At 39.2% G+C, this 7083-nt stretch overlaps 1 long non-coding RNA gene across 4 annotated transcripts; it reads left to right on the top strand.

Moving 5' to 3' along the window:
• Positions 1–2448: 2448 nt before the first annotated feature.
• Positions 2449–3903, top strand: LOC107756951 (uncharacterized). Of its 4 annotated transcripts, XR_001641880.1 has the most exons (4): positions 2449–2516; positions 2684–2803; positions 3129–3193; positions 3867–3903. It is a non-coding gene; the product is annotated as an uncharacterized LOC107756951 (long non-coding RNA). The 4 variants fall into 4 exon arrangements; XR_001641877.1 differs by lacking the exon at positions 2449–2516 and having other exon boundaries at positions 2603–2803; XR_001641879.1 differs by lacking the exons at positions 2449–2516; positions 3867–3903 and adding an exon at positions 3461–3481 and having other exon boundaries at positions 2603–2803.
• Positions 3904–7083: the final 3180 nt, after the last annotated feature.

Here is a 7083-nt window from a genome sequence, read left to right on the forward strand (position 1 = left end):
TTAACCACTTACTGTGCGCCCCTGTTTTTGAGCATTTTCTGAAAAACGTCATACCCAAATAAAAATGTCTGTAGCTCTTGAACCCTATGGTCTATATTTATAAATCTGGTATTGTTTGAAACTAGACACTTGAACCTTTGTTACTCAGTCATAATAACTCAAAATTAGTATAGCAACAGAGTAAAACAAGGTAAAATGTACATGAAAGTGACTCACGATATCTTTGAATGAAATTCACTAATGGAAAAATGGATGAGGCTTTCATGCCAAATGCCTGAAAACACCATAAAGATAAAGCTGAATGTCTGACCATATTTTGATTCAAATTTGAAGATGATACTCCCAAAAATGTAGCATCTGTAAACTTTAAAAAAAAAAAAAAAGTCTAGGCGTCCTTTCAAAAAAGCCATTTGGAGACGCCAAATGGACACCTGGTAACCAAATGACCAAATGAGGCAGAGTTGCATTTATGAACAGCAATGATACAGTGTTTCCTTGGTTACCGCTGTAAACAAAGCAGAGCTGCGCTTATGAACAGCAATGATACAGTGTTTCCTTGGTTACCGCTGTAAACAAAGCAGAGCTGCGCTTATGAACAGCAATGATACAGTGTTTCCTGGGTTACCGCTGTAAACAAAGCAGAGCTGCGCTTATGAACAGCAATGATACAGTGTTTCCTGGGTTACCGCTGTAAACAAAGCAGAGCTGCGCTTATGAACAGCAATGATACAGTGTTTCCTGGGTTACCACCGTAAACAAAGCAGAGCTGCGCTCTTTATTCACAGACTCATTTATTCATATTGTGTAATACAATGACTGACATGGACTTATTTATATAGACTTCATATTTTCTTTGCCTTTTTCAGGTTTTCATAGCACAAACTAATTTATTATCTGAAACAGTCCAAAAATGGCTGGGTCTGGGACGCAAAGGCAGCTTTTTCCACCTTTTGACCACAAGATGTCGTTAGTGTGCACCGTTTTGAAAAGCTTTGAGTAATGAACCTTTTTACGATACAGTTGAGGGAAATGCCTCGGTGCTTCGCAAAGCTTCATTTTTCCATCACTACCATTCATTATTTCCATTCCCGCCTTCATCCACATCAAACATTTTGTTCTCCATTTCCGGATCACTTCCGGAACCTACGCCACTTCCTACCATGCACTCTCCAGTCACAGATCAGCTGTGGCCAAACCGCCCAGAAACTACCGTCAGCTCGCTGCCCGAGCCCAGAGTCCCAGTGCTCGTCAATCCGAGAAACCAGATCATCTCCTGAAATTAACTTTTATATCTGTGTTGTGGTGCGTTATGGGATGTTGGAGAAACCAAACTAGAGGATAAAATGGATTTTTGTTGTTTCAAAATTTAATTACTGTAACTATGCATAAATGTCTGTTAAATAATAATTTGTGGATTAATTAATGCATGTACAAAAAGTTATTTGATGAATATAATTTCTGGTCGCTTGCTTCCCCATCAATGGTTGTGCCCATAAGTATAAATGCTCACAAGCTGAAGTTTCACAGGATTGTCAGTGTAAGATGCAGGTTTGAAAGTAAATAACCTGTTGGAGATTGATATCATTGTGAGTGAGAATATCTTGTTAATGTTGTTTTTTTATTGTACTTTATTTTTTAATTATTTACCTTGCTTTAGTGATGGGCAAATGAAGCCTCATGAAGCACTTAGACTGTTTCGGAAAAAGATTCAAAGCTTTGAGAGTGTCAAAAACAGGGCCATCTGGTGGTTAATAAGAAATATAGCAGCCAAAAGCCTGTGAAAGCCGTTCCGTCAGACTAAGCAGCAACCACAAATTCCATCAACTCATGTTACCTGCACAAATAAAAGCCTAACAGTGTGTTTGTGTTTGTTTGTTTGTTGAATCTCTCTCTCTGACAAAATAATTTACCCATTAAACTGTGGCATTTAATGCCAGTAATAAAATCAATATGATGTAATAGAAGAATAATGCACAAATATATGCATTGCATATGGCAAATATTTAGTTTTTTTCTGAAATAATTTTTATTCTTCATATTACTTGTATAACTGGGTATTTAATTGAATAAGTCTGAATGAAAACTTATGTAAAGTAAGATCTGGGGAACATTCCGACACACGCACATGATTGGAAAGAAAGTGAGGTTTCATTTTTCGTTGATCATGTGATTCTCTGAAAACAATACGCGCTCCGGCACAGAGCTTCGTGAGAAATTGCACTGCGTACTCGATACACGCTTTGAAGCTTCAGTGTCATATGTAACATCACTACCTTGCTTATATAATTGTGATTTTAATGGTACTAAAACATCTAACACATGGGGTGGTTCAGTCCTGCAGAGTTCAGCTCCAACCCTGATCAAACACACCTGAACCAGCTAATCAAGGTCTAAGGCAGGGTTCCTCAAATCTTACCCTGGAGGGTCAATGCGCTGCAGAGTTTAGCTCCAACCCTAATCAAACACACCTGAACCAGCTAATCAAGGTCTAAGGGTTTCTAGAAAGCTACAAGCAAGTGAGTTTTTGTCTGCATGTGCAGTTTGAGTGTGTGACACAGCTGTTAAGAGCTGCATCAAGAGAAACCACCTCAGAGGAGAGTATTCAGCATGTATTGTGAATGCATGTTTCCGTAACTGTTTCAGTTTCACTATTGTTTATTTATTTATTTTTTATCAATTTCAGTTAGGACTCAATGCTGGCACATTCTGAAGGAACTTGATTATTTTTGTTCACAAACGATCTGTGCGCTTGAGGATTAATAGTTAATTGCAATTTCAAATGCTTCGTTATTGTTGGAAATGGGTGAGTAACATCCAGAAATTCACCCACATAAAGCTTGTATATATTTATTTGCTTCTGAGCAGTGTTGAAACATAATGGTTTAAATTGTGGATGCTAACCAAATGCAGTGGTTGCAGAGCATTGCTGTGCATGTGATTAATCTGAGTAAAGCGCTATTTTTTTTAAATTTTTTTTTTGTTAAACCCTTGATATTCAACATCCTCAATGTTGTGGTGAACTGTACAAACTGGAATTGATAAGAGTAAATGTGTTTTTATGTAAATTATGCTATAACATCATATGCAGAAAATTTCTGTTTTAAAATGTCATCTCAAATGGTCAACAGTCCCTTAAGTCTGGTATTAAAAACATCTGACCGTGCCAAAGGAGCTCTTACCCACACCTGGCAAGGTAAGAGTACTCCAATAGATTTTACCTAACCTAAGCTCAGATATCAGATAGATGGGGTGCCCCAAACTTACTGACAAAAATTGATCCATCTAACAATGTGCACACTAAAGCGTTTCAGAGATGGTTCATTCATGGCTGCATTGATAACTGCTTGTTTATTTACCACTTGTGACTCTGTTTGAGTTAACACACTCCGCATGTCTGCTGTGCATTTAGATTTTTGTCTGATTGATACTATTGATTGTCCCAAAGCTGACTTCATTCCAGCTGTAGCCACACTGTCCTCTGGTCGAATCGAGGTCTCAGTCAAGCTTAACATGAGCAAAGCAACACTTTCCTCTCAACTAGGGGTGTAACGGTACCAGGGACGCGGGAAGTAGGGGTGCTGAGGGGGCTGCAGCACCCCCTGTTTTCCCATGGTTGACAATGCAACGGCAAGTTTGTTCACTTAAATTTATTCAGTTTTAGCATTTAATTTATTTGTAATGATCTCTGAAATGTAAATTGTAAGTGGGCTATAATAAACCCATGTTTATCTTTATAAACATGATTAATTTTACTTGTGATGTTTTCTATATGGGATGATTAGCCTAATCCTCATGAACACGTGACTCTAAAACATCTTCCCGCGCCCCTGAACGGTACACATTCGTTTTTTTTTTCTTTCTTCCAGGTAATTCAAATAATAAATGGCGTTTTGACAGTCTTTGATGTGGCATGACAGATCGCTGCATAAACGCCGTGGAGAGTCGCTTCTGGGACGTTTCAGAAACGTGCTGGTATAAACCCAACACAAGCATTGACTAGAGCGGCCGTGATCAGCTCTGGTTCTGTGTCGAGCCGTAATGTGCAACAGACTTGTGCAGTGGAAATGGCAGAGCGGAGAGCAAGGGAACGCGATCATTCATTCCTCTGTGCTACTAGTTTTACCGCGAATAAACATGACTGAACATCTCACGCCTCATGTAATTGCTCAATCAGCGTTTCAACCGCGGAAAGACATCAACAAAACGGCGTGGAAATAAAATGTCACGTAGCATTTATTTAATCTCAGCAAAGTCATCAGTGTCCACAGCTCGTTAGTTCACTAGAGAAATTAGCAGCATTTCGCGAAATATTACACCATATAGGCTACTCATTATATTTTACTAAACCTGTTAGTCTTAATTCCTTTAATTATAAATGCCTCACTTCAGCTCACAGATGGATATGATTTCAACAATCATAGTAGGCAAATCTCACAGTGTTCCTGTTGCACCTCTAGAAACATCAGTTGCAAATGCAGCTTTGAATTGTTTGCTTTGTTCCAGTGCGGTCCTGACAGTGTTAATAGTGGTTCCTTCTGGGAAATCAACAGCTGCTGAGGTGAGTCGTCCTGTGATTCTTAATATTTACTACACTGTGTATATTGCACTCTTTACTGGGTCAAACCATGTTCCCCAGAAAGCTTTGTGGTGGAGAATGACCCTTTATTTCAGTCAATGCTAGGTAGTGCGTAGAGTCAGTCACCTGCAGGTGCAAATCCACTGCTGCTGAGCTCAGATATCAGATAGATGGGGCGCCTCAAACATTGAGACAGGAGATTATAGCAGTGAGCACAAGCACTGTTTTATTGTTTTCTTTAGGTTTGTGATTGGTGTTTTTAAAAAAAAATTTAAACCTTGTTCAAAAGAGTCTGCATAAAACACAACATTCCTTGAAACTACAGTGTAATTTGACATCAGCATTCTTATAGTTGGTGGAATGTGTTGTGTTTATAGTGCAGGACTGTCCTGTTTGATCCATTTTGTAATGCTTGCGTGGTTTGTATTTTTGCAGCTCTGCTCTTGTAATATCCATTGATTGATTGTTCCAGTGTAGGGAGTACTTCAAGCTCCCTTGTTTCAGCAATGCTGAGTGCGCTAGGCTCCCTTGTTGTGCTCTTAGAGGTTGTCTCTGCTTGTGTCGCCTTTGTTTCCAGTTCTGCTAATGCTCCATATACTGTCTTCTACAGGCCTGCCAGAGTCTGTCCATGCAGGTGGTCCTTCAGGGGCTCTTAGCAAGTAGCATGCCAGGGTTATCCGGATTTCCTGGCTCTCCAGATGCTCTTTACACTGTTAATACTTACTGTGCATCCCAGCTGCATCTGTTATTGGTGAGATAAGCAAGAGAATGCCAAGATACTCCAGCTTTATTAGCTTTCCAGGGCAGCCAACTCTGCCTTCGTAGTGACCTCTGTTGAGTCCAACTTGGGTGTTTTCTTCATTGGGCTCATTCCACCACTGGCTTAGCCTGGACATTACAACACTCAATCCAGCTTTTCTCCTTTTCAATGGAGGCAGAAGTACACATCACATCTCAGTCATTTTTTTTTTTTTTTGTGCAAGGATGAATATTTCTTGAGACTAGTAACCTATTTATGTTCAGTGAACCTTTTTTTTTTTTTTTTTGTCTTTGCCTAAGTGGATGAGTGGTGCTTTATTCATTTTAGATAGCCATGGTTGTGTTTTATTTATGGTAATGTCGTTGTTTATGTAGCGTTGTTTTATTGTTAGTGTTTGAATAAAACAGAGTTGGAGGTGTAATCTTTGTTTTGTCTTTTTTTTTTTTTTTTTTTTTTTTTTTTTTTTTTTTTTTTTTTTTTTTTTTTTTTTTTTTTTTTTTTTTTTTTTTTTTTTTTTTTTTTTTTTTTTTTTTTTTTTTTTTTTTTTTTTTTTTTTTTTTTTTTTTTTTTTTTTTTTTTTTTTTTTTTTTTTTTTTTTTTTTAAATAGGGGTAGGGATTTTAGATCCAATAATCAGAACAAAGTCCAATTATGGTTTATGTACGGTCCGTCGACCCAACTGGCCACCAATCTGCAGCTTCCAGAGAGAAATATTTTTTTGCTTATGCAAAAAATTCCCAAAGGGCCCAGAAGACTAGTGGCTATCTCTCTTAGGTTTCCACAACCCAAGTGGTTGGTAAGCTTAGGGCGTGTGGTGTAGTGCACGTTTCCTAGAAGAAAGAAATACTGAGCACATCCCATCATCGATATAGATGAAGGAAATAATTTTTATGTGGCTCTCTACATCACCCAGACTCATGATGGAGGCCGAACGTTGTGTGTTCAAGCCTATCGCGATGTTTAGGACTCTGTGATCCTTCCTCAGGCGAGCTCTGAACACTAAATGGCTGGAATTCTCTACAGCAGCCATGTATGTACTGTTTTTCTAAGGGGGACGTTGTGTGTTCAAGCCTATCGCGACGTTTCGGACTCTGTGATCCTTCCTCAGGCGAGCTCTGAACACTAAATGGCTGGAATTCTCTACAGCAGCCATGTATGTACTGTTTTTCTAAGGGTTAGGGTTAGGTTTTGAAAAATTAGGGTTAGGGTTAGACATATAGATAAAAACGAGTTTCACCCTCATTAATTCGACCCTCATTAGCATATGCGATCTGATTGGCCAGGGTTAGGTTTTGGAAAAGTACAACAGATCCCCCCAACCTAGCACCCGTCTAGGCAGGTTTGGAATAGGGAGACTGTGGAGAGGTGCACGGGCCCACGCATGTTAGATTATACCACTTAGGCTGTTGATCAACTCCTGTCTGGGAGATGCCTCCTGGGCATCGGGCCTAGGCACAATGGTGGAAAAAGTAAAATATCTTGCCCATATGGTTACAATAGGTAGGATTTAGGGCCGCGTATGGAACCAGACTCTATTTCTGATCAAGGTTATAGGAAACAACTAAGTTATTTGCCCATCAATCCATAGGGGTTAAATTTAGGGCAGTGTTTAGTACCGGGTTAGGTTTATCTAGAGTCAGACCAAAAAGTGTCTGGCCCACAGGGCTACAGTGGTTAGGTTTTGGGTGCGGTTTGGTCCAGGTCTTTATTTAGTACCAACTAGGTATGGGAATGCAAAGTTCCTGAAT

Source organism: Sinocyclocheilus rhinocerous, unplaced genomic scaffold, assembly GCF_001515625.1.
Source record: "Sinocyclocheilus rhinocerous isolate Xijiao unplaced genomic scaffold, SAMN03320098_v1.1 scaffold3187, whole genome shotgun sequence".
Taxonomy (NCBI): Eukaryota; Metazoa; Chordata; class Actinopteri; order Cypriniformes; family Cyprinidae; genus Sinocyclocheilus; species Sinocyclocheilus rhinocerous.